We start from the raw sequence: 13,789 nt of genomic DNA, 5'->3' as shown, positions 1-13,789 counted from the left end.
ACCATTGCCTTTCTGGGAATTCAGGTGATGTGTGGCTTTTGCAGGCATTTTTTTGCCTAACTTCATTTTTCCAGACATTTTTGGTATCAAGAAAAATAAGTCCCACTCCACAGACACACTTTTTCTTTCAAACCTCAGTTTCTCCTGGAGCATGTGTGGATCAGTAGCTGGCCAGGACCACACACAGCTCTTCTAATATCCCAGCCTGATGAACAAGAAGGGGATGGAAGAGACAACCAGCACACTGTGCAGAAAGGAAGGAGATGAAATCCAGCCATCAAAAGGAATGGACTGTGCATGTTGTGGGCTTAATGAGCAAAGAGAATTTGTTATGTGTTCCACCAGATAATTTCAACTAAGATAAGACAAATTTTAAGGTCCAGACAGTGGAAGATTTTACTTATGAAAAGACTGGGCAAAATGTCTGTTGGAGCAAGTATTAGCTGATATTGATTGGGAGGAGGCCTTTATCTCTCATAACACTACACTAATTCAAACCAGTTCACATTTCCTCAGAGACTAGGGTGGCAAGTTCAGGCTGCTACAAGAACCAGGAGTATTCATAAGACCAGACTCATCTGACCAGACCTCAATCCTAGAGATAAATGTAACCTGGTCAGAAAGCACCTGAATTATTGATGGTACCACTGGTGTATCATCTGCCTTTCAGATGTCTGATCCCACTTCAGCCCAGGACTTCAACCCTTTTGCTTGCCTCAGTGCCAAGAACCCTGAGTCCTGTGGGCTGGAAAAAGCTGAAGCACATGGCTTTCTTTATAGCTAAGCATCAAGGAAATCACAAATTTGCAACTTTCCAGTAACCTTAATACTTCACAACTTAGATAAGCTGGGATAGATCCTGACATTTTGCATCTTCAAATCCATCTGAAAGGCGTCCAGTAGGAACTGATGAGGAGTCCCTCCATGTGGGGAATAATTTGTTGGTGACAGAGAAATCAAATTGAGTAGTTCTGACTCCTGCAGTAGCACCAAAAAAAACCAAAAAAACCCAAAAAAAAAAAAAAAAAAAAAAAACAAACAAAAAAAAACCACAAAAAGAAAACCTGAAAACTTGTGGCATCAGGTTCAGGGGTTTTGTCTCAAAAAAAAAAAAAAATCGTCTCAGTTTATTTGAAGAAGACACCAGAGAGTCAAATGATGCTTCTCAAACTATATGATTTCTAAGGATTGTAGGAATCAGAATTTCCAGATGCAAAGTGCCACCACAAACTCCAAGAAGAAATGTCCACAGGCACTTACAGACAGGGACAACTGCATCCTGAGCCACCCTGTCTGCTGACTGCTGGCCCCAGCTTTGGGGGAGATGTTCTTTGGTACCCAGTCTGGCAGAGAAGAGTTCCATACCTGACAGATCAGGTAAAATCACTCTTGTGGTCTGCTCCCTAGATACACTTTTGCAGGGTAATTTTTCCTCTATCCATAACTAATTTCTTTTCTATGCAGTTGTTTCCTATGTCTGCTCCTAGACCTTGCCACTGCCCCTCCTCCAACGATGCTGAGCACCTTCTTTGATACTCCATGCTAAATTAATTCTTGCCCTGGAGACCTAAAGGGCACTAGAAAAAATATTTCCTCATATTGTTTTTTGGGATTGCCACTCCTCAGATGTGCTGACTCCACCATTGTAGGAGAGTCTGGAATGAGGAGCACCTTGTTTGCAGAGGCAGCACTGGGAAGGAAGAACAGCATAGATGGAGGAGGAGTGGGGAGACCTCACAGAAGTGCTGCCTGATTGTTGAAGGTAGCACCAATACCTCAAAGCAGCAACTTGCACAGGTCAATGGCAGCGTTTGTAAGAAAGCTCTGTTTGCTGTGCATTTATGATCTGGGCCCAGATGTATAGGAGATGGCCACAGTATCACAGCCAAGCAGAACAGAACATTCTCTAATATCTTTAAAAGTGGAGCCCTTTGACTCAAATATCTCTTTATCCTTTATGCCTGTCTATATCATCTGCAAAACTGGAGGTCAGTGTGCAACAGCATCTACTCACAGGTGGGTTTGCTCCCCCTGTATCTTCAACAACAAAAATTCTAAAAAATAAACTCCCAGCACAGGCACAGAAGTACCAGAACTAATTTTCCAACAGATGCAAGAGACTGTCAGCTAATGTAGGAAATTAAATGTTTAAGGAAATTATAGAATAAAAATATAAACTCTTGAATGGGAGCCAAAAAATACAAATTCCATCATTTATCAAAAAAAAAAAAAAAAAAGAAAACCTCCAAAATGGTCCTGAAATGGTGTGGGGAGAGCTGAATGAAAGGCTATATTCAGGCAGCAGCACTGTTTGGCTTACTTTTTGGACCTTTTCCCCTTATTGATGCTGTTGGGAGGTACTCATTCCAAAACCTCTAATGCTGTCGTGTTCTGGGATGAGTTACTAAAAGCAACCATTCTTCCACATATGAAAACATTCGATTATTTGCATGTTCGGTGTCTTTAATGCCTCTTTTGTGCCTCTGTTTTTGTGGGGGGAGGCAGATGAGGGATCTTGAATTTCAGCAGTATTCTGATATAAGCTTCCTCTGTGAGAGGGAAGGCAAAGAAGGAAAAGCCTTTGCAAGGCTGAAATGGAGTTGAGGAGGGCTGGCTTTCTTTATTTGCTTGCAGGGTCTGATGGAGGTGTTATTCAGGACTTGTGCAGTGCTGCCAGCCCTGAAGTAAAGACTCAGCTCTAAAGCTGAAGCATTACCTGGCATTCTTTGAACCATGTGACAAAAAATGCCCAATCTAAACCATCCCAAACTGTTGCTGTGGTGGTACAAATTCCAGCACAGTGCACAGGACAGATGAAGGGCTCAGAAAGCTGCTCCTCAAGCATCTCCACACAGAAAGGGGTGAGGCTATGCAGTACTAGGCATGTATTTGGGGGCTGAAAACCTCCTGGCAAGTCACAGCAGTCAAGTCAAAGCTTCTATGTGGCCATCTTGGCTCTCTTTTGCAAGGTTGCAGGAAAGCTGGAGGCAGCTGGCCAGCCACAGACATGTTACCAGCATCAGGAAATGCTTTAAATACTGACCTGTGAAACTCATTGCTACAGGGCATTACCAGGAGCCTGGGAATAAACAGATCATGGCTTGCTCCTTAGCACATTGGATGGCACTGAAACAGTCTGGTGCTGGGGACATCCTCCCCTCCTGCAAATGCAGGCTAGATCTTGGCTAAAACTGCCAAGCTTTGCTGTGCAGATGGATAAGAGCTCACAAATGGCCAATGGAGAAGTGGTAATTCATTATGCCATGATACTTCAACTCCTTGAGATTTTCTTCCCATATACAACAAACCTAGCAGGAATCCAAAAGAGAATGGCTTGCACTTATGGCTAACAAGATTAGCTAGTCACAAGAGCCAGAATTAAACGAACAAAAAATAAATGTTTGCATGGAATAAAATTCCTCCAAGTTTAAACCAGTGAATGGGGATTAGGAAGATGTTTCTCTGAAGTTCAGCTGTTCCTGAGCCCCTGAGGTGTGCTACATCTCCTCCCAGAGCCTCCAGCCTGTGCTTAGGAAGAACTGACATGTGCAAAGCACCATCCTGCTTCACCTCAGAGACAGGGGACAGCCAAAGGATAGTGCCCTGATGAATCCCACAGTGATCCATGATAACTCCTCAGTCTCTCTGCATCCCATTTTTGACTGACCAGTGTTTGGCCATGGAGCTCAGGATTTACCCAGCAAGGTGCTCCCGCAGCTCTGAGCTGCTCTGGTTTTCTCAGTCCCTCCGACTTGCTCATTTTAACTCTGCTTTTATTGGAGCTTTTATTATCGGTGAATAAAGATCCCAGCTTTGCTTTCCCGGGACAGCAGCACCATCTAGAGCCCCCTCTGACATGTGCAGTCCCCATCTGCCTGCGGGAATGCCTTCCAGCCACTGCTGAGAAATACAAGGGAAAAAAATAATGTGCAGGTGTTAGGGTGGAAAAGAGAATGTGGCAGACTGAACAGCACCTCTGGGACTAGTAAAGCTAATGTACAGTCATATACAGCTGGTGTATTGCACTAAAACCAGGGAGGTAGGCTTTGTACTGTTGGAGGCAAAAGGGGTGTGATTTGTAGCTGTAATGTCGTTCTCAGGTAGCACTGTTATGTATTTGGAGAAAAAAGCTCTTCAGGGGTGTATGATCCTTGTATGCTGCTTCCATGATGTAAAACGGGGGAAGCAGCTTGGGCAGAGCTGTAAAGGCAGCTGGTGACAGAGCCAGGGCTGCAGCCTGTGGCCACTGCTCACAGTTTCCCAGCCAACAGCGGGGTCATTGCTGCTTTTCCAAAGGCAAACAGAGAGACTCACTGCCTCCAGTGTCCTAAAAACACTCACCCAGTTCAGATGCACAGTTCTTCCATGCTCCTGGGCATGCAGGTGTGCTCTGCAGTGCTTCCAAGGACCACTCAAGGGGCCAGCTTATATCCTGCAGCAGAACACCTTGGGAAATCACTCTGATGTGCCAGTGGAAGAGAGCTGGAGAAACGCAGGTCTCTGGGCCATTCACTTCAGAGCTGGGCTCCATGATCCTTGTGGGTGCCCTCCAACTCAGAATATTCTGTGAAATTCAATAGGAAGGGATTTGTAAGACACAGCTCTGAGATAATGCAGGCAAGCAGAGCATGCCCCATGCTCACAGAGGGGAGCAAAAGTGATAAAAACACTTCTTACATCTACCTTCTAATCTGAAGGAAACCCTGCCTCATAACCCATCGCTTCAAATTCCCTGGGCTGGCCTCTGAAGGACTTAGATGGACAGGGAACCCTAGACAGGAGTGTGGGATAGTGTGTGCTTCCCCAAAACTATCTGAAAATGTCATTTCCTCAAATCTGGGTTAGCCAGACACTGAGGTTTGTACAGGAAAGGATGGCCCCAGTGCTAAAGCCACCACTGAGGAGGTTACAGCAGCTGTGCACATCTGCACTGTGGTACAAGCAGAAATGTGGGAGGAAGAGCTGGGTGCACCAAAAAAAAAAGGAACAAACTGTCCTAACCTAGCCTGTTTTTGCAATAACTGTGTTTTGTTTTGCTGCTACAGGAGCCATGGAATAGTGAACACAAGGAACAGACAGATTTCTCCCTCTCCTCTGCAGAGAGCAGGACCTGCTGTACTGGCAGCAACTGAGCCAGGCCCCACCAGCATTCATTAGACAGAGGTCTTGGAGAACAGATTGCACCTTGTGGCTACATCCATACTAGAATCCTAAATGGAAAAATACCCTGTCTATAGTCCCATCAGTGTCCTTGGCCTCCTACAAGATGCTGGGGCATAACAAAGCAGCCTGGGCCAGGAATTGGTTTTCCAGTAGGTAGTGTGGATGGAAACCTTTTCTCCTCCTGAGGAATTGTTATGAGCACTTTAGGGAAAGTGGTTATATGCAGTAGGACACCGCAGTTTTGGGTACCCAGAAGCAGCAAGACACAAGTCCCAAAGCCATAACTGCAAAAATCCCTGGCAGAAGGGAGCAGAGATTTCCCAGGAGATGCTGAAGTGCCAGGACCACGTGTCTTTGATCTCGTTCACTGCCTTGCTCCCTGAGTAACAAAGGGCTGTATGGGAATAAATCAGCATATAATTGGGAATGCTAATCGCAACTGAATCTGGGATGGACTAAAATTTACACGTTCCTTTAAATTATGAATTCTACAACCCAGTTTGAACTGCACTTGGAACAATTAATGAGAACAACTACTATTTTAAAGATCAACCATCCTTTCAGTGGCTTTGATATTTAGATTAAAATAAAAAGTCAGCTAACAGGACAGATCCCCATTTCAACATCACAGCATAAAGCATTTGAAAGTGTGCCTTTTTAACAAGAGGCAGAAATACACTTCTATTCCTATTTCTCCCTAGCTGAACAACTTGCAGGGATGTGTAATTGGCATTTCAATGCCCATGTGCAGTGACCACGTTCTTGAAGTGTCTGTAACTATAAGCCCTACATATTAGTGTACATATATATACAGATAGATAGACAGACAGATAGATAGATAGATAGATGTGTGTGTGTGTGTGTATATGCTGATTTCTCAGCACTCCTCCCTGGGCAGAGGAGTCAGGGTGTTACCTGTTATCCCATTCCAATTTCCCCAGCCCACGATGGCTTCACAATGGGGTTTAAACCTCTTCAGCATTTTCTTTTATTTTTAGGTGGCTTAATGAAGCCTAAAGGAACTGAAGCATTCCCTCACACCCACAGAGCCCTCAGCCTTGCCTTGCCTCTGCCCCCACTGAAGCCAGTGTGTGTTAACCAGTGTCAAAGACCACTCCCTCGTGGGAGTCTGTCTCAGGAGGGGATGATCTTCAGGCACAGTCATGAAGGTTAAATGTGTCCTGAGGGCAAGAGGAGAGGTGAGAAAACAGGTTCTGGATCTTCCCCACCTGATACCAAGTTCTGCTCATTTTCTGCCTCAGAATAAGTTCCCAGCCCGCACAGTGTCCTGCAGCAGTAGGTTCCAAATGCCACACTAGCACTTGTCACTCAGTCCCCTACCTTGTATGAATTACTCCCAGGCTTTGGTTACCTAATGTAGCCTAGTTGTCCAGTCTGCCTTCTCTTGTCAGGCCATTCTCCTGCCAGGAGGTTTTTCCTCCCCTTTATTTTATTTATGGTTATGGCCACATTCTCCAGAGTGAGGGTGTACCCCACTGGAGACCACTCAAGCCATCCGAGTCACATCTGCATTACACCCATGCATGGTCTAAATCTGCATTAGCTAAGTAGTTCTTGAGCTGGAGATATTTCCAGTGACAGAGAACCTGTAATAGCCCTTGGAAATAATTTTAAATATTCACTATTTCCTATTTTTCTATTGTCTTTCCTTTAAACCTTCTGCAGGTCTCAAAAGCACCCCAGTTGGGTCATCTTCAGCCTTTGGCTGCCTGAGGTCTCAGCCCCAAATGTTTGTTTGTCACAAACACTTCATACCTTCATCCACCCCAAAATGTTTGCCTGGAAATTAAGACATTTGGCCAATTTCTCCATTACAGCCTATTCTCATTTCTTTACATGTCTTTGTTCAGGAGAAAGTGAATCTGTCTCGGGTGACAGCTCAGACCTGAAGGTGATATAATTGTGGCAAAGACCAGAGCTGTTATAGCATCTTAATCTAGAATATAGCTCTACTCCTAACAGAAAAGGCCTTGGGCCAGGAATGTATACACTTCTATACTGAATTTAACTTGTGGTGTGTTGTGGCAAGCACATTTCTCTCCCTCTCAGGATTTTCATAGAGGTGCTCAGAGAGAAATGAAAGAGAAAATAATTTCTATTTCTGCTCCTTGTTTTTCCTATGTGGAATGTGTTTTGCAGAATTGTTTACCTGGAGTGAGTGCTTGATTGGATTCTGGTGAGGATTGTTTGAGCCTGATGGCCAATCCGATCCACCTCTGGCTGGACTCGAGAGAAAGGGTCACGAGTTGTGTTAGAGTCAGAGAAAGTAGTATGTAGTTTTAGTATCCCCCTTTTATATAGTATATTGATGTATTTTAGCATAGTTATAATAAAGAAACAATTCTGCCTTCTGAATTGAGTCAGACATCGTCATTTCTTCCTATTGGGTTTGCCTGCATTTACAATAGTGTGTTGTCATATAAAGAGCTGTTAAGTGGAGTGCTAATCTTCTTCTTTAAGGGTGAGCTGTAATAACACTGGGATATGAAGAGGCTGCTGCACATGAACCACCTATGTCAGATCTCTGCAGACCTGCCCTGCAAGAGAGCCAAGGAAATTATAGCACTGCTGATGTCAGTGTATGAAAATATATTGATTTCTGATTATTCTGAATATCCTGATAGCTCTGATTATCTATGCATGCATATGAAAATTAGCTCTGCAGTTTCATGTTATACAGGTATAGGCAGAGGCTGGCTTTGTTTCTTTTGTAGAAACCTTGTGGCTGAAGCATCCAGGTGGGACCAGAGAGGCCCCAGGGACAGTGGTCCTAAGTGACACAGGTGCAGGCACATGGCACACAGCCCCACGGGGATGGAAGAAGGAAAAGGCCAGAGGATAAGTGGTGCTGGGATGGCTCTGGATTTACCACCACCAGTCTAACCGCCTTCAAAAACTCCTTGTGAGCATATTCCAGACAATTATGGAAATCAGCCCTGCCTTACAGCATGGGGATGCAAAAACCAGCTCTGAGCCCCTCTCAGCCCTTCTGGGGTTTTGATGCATCCCATCCTAAAGACAGGATGTTGAGAAGGTTGAATCCCCCTCCAGAAATGCCTTTCCCTCCCCAGTGACCAGGCAAAGGGGAGACAACAAACCCATGTCAAGCACATGTCCCCACTTTTAAAGAACTGCATCCATCAAGAGTAACCCCCCTCATCCTCTGTGAGTGTGAAAGGGCCCTCTGGAGAGATGTCCGGGGTGGGGGGGGAAGATGCCAAACTCTGGGTGAGGACATGAGCCCACAGAGGGTTTTCAGCCCCAGGAAGGGTCTCCAGCTCTAAGCCCCAGGCCCCACAGTCCCCACACAGCTGTGGGAAGATGCTCACATCACTGCTGGAGGCCAGCAGCCTTCTCCATGCTTCAGCTTCACCATGGCTGAGGAGCATCTGGTTCTGAATATCTCACCAAATAAAAACTTCAGTTGCTTAAAAAGAATTAAGCAGAAGGACCTCACCTCTAACCATGGTTTCACGAGCTCGCCCTGCCACAGGCACGGCTGGAGTGAGTGGCCAGTGGTTGAACTGGGCAAACATGCTGTAAAGTAAACACCAAACGTATCAAAGTAAATAGTATGTTTTATAGTTGTTATATTTATTCTGCTGAGGTGTTTTGATACCAGATTCAAGGGGAAGAGGGTAGAAGTTCAATTCACTTAATGGGAACTGGCTCCAGTATAAATAATCCCCTTTCAAGCTTTGTCAGCCACTGCTATAAAAGGGATGGCAGGGTGGGTAAACACACCAGCTCTTCAGTCTTGCATGTTTATGTTCAGTTTCACAGCCACACTGATTCCAGCTCTCTCTAGATCAGCATGCCCTTGGTGTGGGGCTCTGCTCCTCAAGCTGCAAGCCCTGCAATCAAGTGCATAGGTGAGGTTCAGCTGCTGATAAAGAGCATAAACTCTCCCTCTGTCATAGGACATCTCAATAGGGCAGAAATACTAGAGAGAAAAATGCACAGTGAGCAAGAACATTAAGATTGGAAAAGGCCTCTAAGGTCAAACCAGTGGTGGACATTGCCAAGTCCACCACTAAACCATGTCTCCAAGTGCCACATCCACACATTTTTTTGGACACTTCCAGGGATGATGACTTCCCTAGACAGCCCGTTTCAATGCTTGGCCACCCTTCCAGTGAATAATTTTTTCTTAATACCCAACCTAAACCTCCCCTAGCACAACTGGAGTCCATTTCAAACACTAATATGAAAAAATATTGTCACATAAGCCTTTGCTGCTGAAGCTTTCCTCATGCCTATTGGCATTTCTGCAAGAGAAAACACCGGGAATACAAACAGGCTCCCATTTAATTTACTGCAAAAACAGGGCTTTTAACCAATGCTATTATGCAGCATACAAAAAAAAATGAAAAGAGCTGAAGACCCTAAAAAACTTAGGCCCAAGCCTACACAGCAAAGCACCATGGGATTTTAGCTCCATATAAACCTTTACCAAAGAGGCATAGAAGCAAGTGCCTAAATTACAGCACAGGCCAAGAGAAATAAGACAAAAATATGTGAAAGTCAATGGAAATGCACTGGGGGTTGGAGGGCTCATTGGCTGCTCCCTAAGAAATGGTTTCTTGTGTTTTCATACGTGCTAAAGAAGCAGCCAAAGAAAACCTGTGGGTTTTCATAAAGAAAACCAGTGAGAGTAAATGTCTCTCCTTGGTGCTATCACACAAAGAATTTCACATTCAATGCCTTGGGATAAATTTTTCACATCAGGTGTGTCCTTCACCCTTGGGCTGGCAGATATCCAGCCAGGCTGCCCACAGGAACTGGCAGGAGTCTCCTGCCAAGTCGTGTCCAAACAATTCCAAGGTGAAGGTTTTCTCCTGCCAGGTCGTGTCCAAACCATTCCAAGGTGAAGGTTTTAAAGAAGCTGCTGCTGGGCACAGGAGCAATGGGTTTCTACTGGGCCATAAATACTCACCCCAGTTCCTCTGCTCTCCTGGCCAGGGCTATCCTGGAGCTGTGTATCCACTGGTGGCCTTGCTGGCAGCTCTCACTCCATTTGTGTGGATGTTGGGCATTCTCTGACTTCTTCCAGGCACATCAGCCTATGTGTCTGTGATTTATAATGATGTGGGTCAGACCAGAGGTGCTCTGGAGCAGTGTGTTGGCAACAAAGCAAACCAGTGCCAGAGATTCTGGAAGGGTTGGATTTCTGGAGAAAAAACAAACCAAACAACTTTCAGACCAATGTGGAAGCAAGCACAGTGTAGTAATGGGCAGATGATGGGATAAAGGGGAGAAAAAAAAAATGCAATTGATTTTACTGCCTCACTGTGAAAAAAAGCATGTGAATTGAGAATGATGTCCCCAGGAGTGCAAAAGCTAAAGAGTCATTTCATGAACACTGAAACTTCATCAATGGGAAGAATGAAGAAAGAATAGAATGCTTTGGCATTTCGTTTTTGTTGTTGGGGCTTGGGATTTTTGGTTTGTTTTTTTTTTTTTTTCACTTGAAACCGAGGAATGGAGGGACAGAGTAGAGATTTCTGCTCCACAGCTGAGAACTTTGGCATCTGCATCCAAACCAGGAAGCACAAATGCTTCCTGACTCGAGAGAGAGCTCTCTGTGGGACCAGGATTTTCAGGAGGAATTACTGCAGGCCAAAAGCTAGACCTGCAAACAGGAAGGCCATTAGAAATATCGAGGGTGAGAATGTGATCAACAAACACAGCTTCAAGTGAAGGGAGACTGGGAATGGGGAAGTCATCTATTGCAGGGCAGTGCAGGGATGTAGAAAAGTAAAAATGAACTTATATTTGGGACACCAGAGCAGGGGAAGGAATTGTACTTTGTGTCCCCAGCTAGTCCTACTTGCCAGAAGTCAGGAAAAAAGCAGATTTTGTGAGTCCTTGGAACCTTCAATACAATGGCAGCTGTTCGAGCATGTCTCAAGGCCAGGTGGAATTAGACAGGGTTAGAGGATTTTCCCCTCCAGTCCTCTCCTCTCCATGTAAAGATTCTTTTACTCCAGGACAGGATAAGTCAGGGGAGAGGCTGTCCTGAGCTGTGGTTCTGAGGATGTGCTGCCTCCCCCATGGAGCAGAGCAGAGCAGGACAGGCTGAGCTGATGTCCCTGGCATCCCAGGCACTGAGAGAAGAGCCTGCACCCTAAAGAAAAAAGAAATGTGAAGCACCTGAAGGCTGACAGCTCCCTGAAAGTATCCTCAGAGATAAATCTCAAAGAGGAGTCACAGAGACAGTCCAGACCCAGCTGAGGATGAGGCCAGCCCTAAACTACTGAAACAGTGCTGAGCAGCCAAGGCCAGCGTGGGGAAAAGGCATAAGGATAAAACAGCCAGCAGCCCCCATGGACTCAGGTGAGGGAAGAACCCTTGAATGGTTCCAGTCCTTTAGCTTCATGAATGTGGATCCATCATAACTCCTCACCATTCCAAACTCCAGTTATGAGCCTGTCCAACACAAGGAGCCCAATGTCCCAGGAGCTGCTCCTCAGTTCCCCTCCTCCCCTTCCCAGAGGTGTCTTCTCCAGGAGACCTCGCAGACCCCACATGTCACAGCACAGAAGCCCAAACCAGCAGGTGCCATTTTCCCAGACTGAGCAGCAGCACTGCTGTGCTCACCCTGCAGAGCAGCCTGGCTGTGCCCTCACCCCTTGCCCCTCGTGGCACACGTCAGCCCCAGCCCCATGGCCCTGGCAGTGCCCAGCCACTCGCTGGCAGACCTAGGGCAGCCCCCCTGCTGAATGGCTCAGAGTATTTTAAAGCATATTCAGCTTTTATATTTGACAGTGGCTTGCTATGCACATTACAGTATAAAGGATTTTATTTGTTCCCATTGTTGCAATGTTTATTCCCCAAACTCTTTTTAATAGTGGGCTTTTGACAAAGTGTTTCCCCAGCAGTGGGAACTACATACACAGCCCAAAGCAAACACTTGCAAGATAAACATCCTTCACATCCCAGGCTGGTCCTAGCCCCTTGGAGCTTGCCATTACCTCCCTTGGAGCAATTCAGCACAACTTAATCAAAGTTAAAAATGATATTGTGTGATTTTATTTTTTGTACTTGCTCAGAGAGCTTTTATTGGCAGCTGCTGCCAGGATCTGGGACTCTGCCAGATTCCCTGGTTATATTGCTCCAGTGTGGACAAACAAAGAAGGCCTATTTAAAAGTTTCTTGGACACAAATAAGGTAAAAACAACAAAATAAAAAACAATGTGTAATTATTTATTTCCTTTATGAAGGGCCTCCTTCAGAGTCCTTTGAAATCAGTTCTGGTTTCCACCTACTAAAGTCACCCAAGTGAATTATTTAATATTAATAGACATTCCTGAACCAGAATGCTACAACCAAAGGCACAAAATCCAGGGGGTAAAGGCCATCTACCTTTCCCTTTCATATTACACTTCCTGAGCCAAAATACCAACTTTAGCTCCTTGCCTTTCCCAGTAACATTTACTGCTTCTAAACACAACCAAAAAAAACTTTGTAACTTTGTATTTAAATTATTTAAGCAAAACTGCATTAATTCAGAATTTTATAGTAATTAAATATTAAGGCCCCCGTCAACAACATATGCCTTTAGGAGCCTAGATTGGTCTCCCCACCTTTGGCATTTCTGCACAAGTGCTGCCACATTCCCATGTCCTTTTGCAGGTAATGATCACTCCTGTGTGTGACACTGTGGGCCCTGTCACCTTGCTAAGGTCACTGCCATGGCACTGGCTCCTTCAGCAGTTAAAATGTCAGAAACACAAAGGCACTGCTGAATCCACAGCCTGAAATTCATCCCTTTGCACAGCACAGCCCCTCACCCAATATGCTCTATGAGAGGAAGAGGTGGAGAGAGGGAAAAGTAGGGAGAGGGACAGAGAGAGAGGAGAGAAGGAGAAAGGAGGGAAAAAATATCTCAATTTGACAAGGCTATTTGGCAGTATTTTGGAGCCAAAGTGCCTCCTGTCAACAACACACACAATGTGCTTTTGAAAAAACAGAAATGTACATGTAGTTCCTTGGCAATTGGAAACAATAGTCAATATACAGACAAACAGATTTTGGAACATATGTTTTTGAACTCCCTAGAAACTGCAGCTTTTCCATTTTTTTTTTTCAGGTCACCAATTTATTATGCAGAGGCAGTCACTTGCTAGTGTGCACAGTCCTGAGTCACAATAAAGAATAAGGGGAAAAACCACCCCTCTCTCCCAGCAGAAAAGTCTGAGAGCAATAGAGGGCTTAAAAAACAAGCTTCTTGTTTCCTCACCAGTGGCTTCAAAAAGGAGATTAGGGAGTAAATAAAATCCCTGTTTTGCTTCTCCCTCTCAATCAGCAAGTTTGTGTCTGAGAGAGCCTCTTAAAACTCATTTAAGAAGTTCCAAGTTTGAAAATTCCAAGTTAAAGTAAAATTCAGGTCATTTGCAAGAATTTCCTGGTCTCTGAAAACATCTGAATTCTCACCTGTAATAGAAAGAAGGAGCTGAGGTGTCTGCCTTCCTTGCTAGACCATCTTCCCCACCTTGACTCCAGCCTGGCTCAGCAGGTCCTTGTGTTGCCTGTGCACATCAGACACGTCAGTCTGCTCCCAGCCAGGACCTGCCAGAAGCTGCCTCTGCCCATGGACACACTG

General features: G+C 45.1%; 1 long non-coding RNA gene across 1 annotated transcript; it reads right to left on the bottom strand.

The window, feature by feature from the left end:
• Nucleotides 1-8,759: 8,759 nt before the first annotated feature.
• LOC140683857 (uncharacterized) lies at nt 8,760-10,348 on the bottom strand. Its single transcript, XR_012055419.1, has 2 exons — nt 10,121-10,348; nt 8,760-9,038 (listed from the first exon to the last, which is right to left on the bottom strand). It is a non-coding gene; the product is annotated as an uncharacterized lncRNA (long non-coding RNA).
• Between the last annotated feature and the right edge of the window lie 3,441 nt (nt 10,349-13,789).

This window comes from Taeniopygia guttata, chromosome 4, assembly GCF_048771995.1.
Source record: "Taeniopygia guttata chromosome 4, bTaeGut7.mat, whole genome shotgun sequence".
Taxonomy (NCBI): Eukaryota; Metazoa; Chordata; class Aves; order Passeriformes; family Estrildidae; genus Taeniopygia; species Taeniopygia guttata.
The sequence above is the reverse complement of the archived record's forward strand: the minus strand, read 5'-3'. Positions and strand labels throughout refer to the sequence as shown.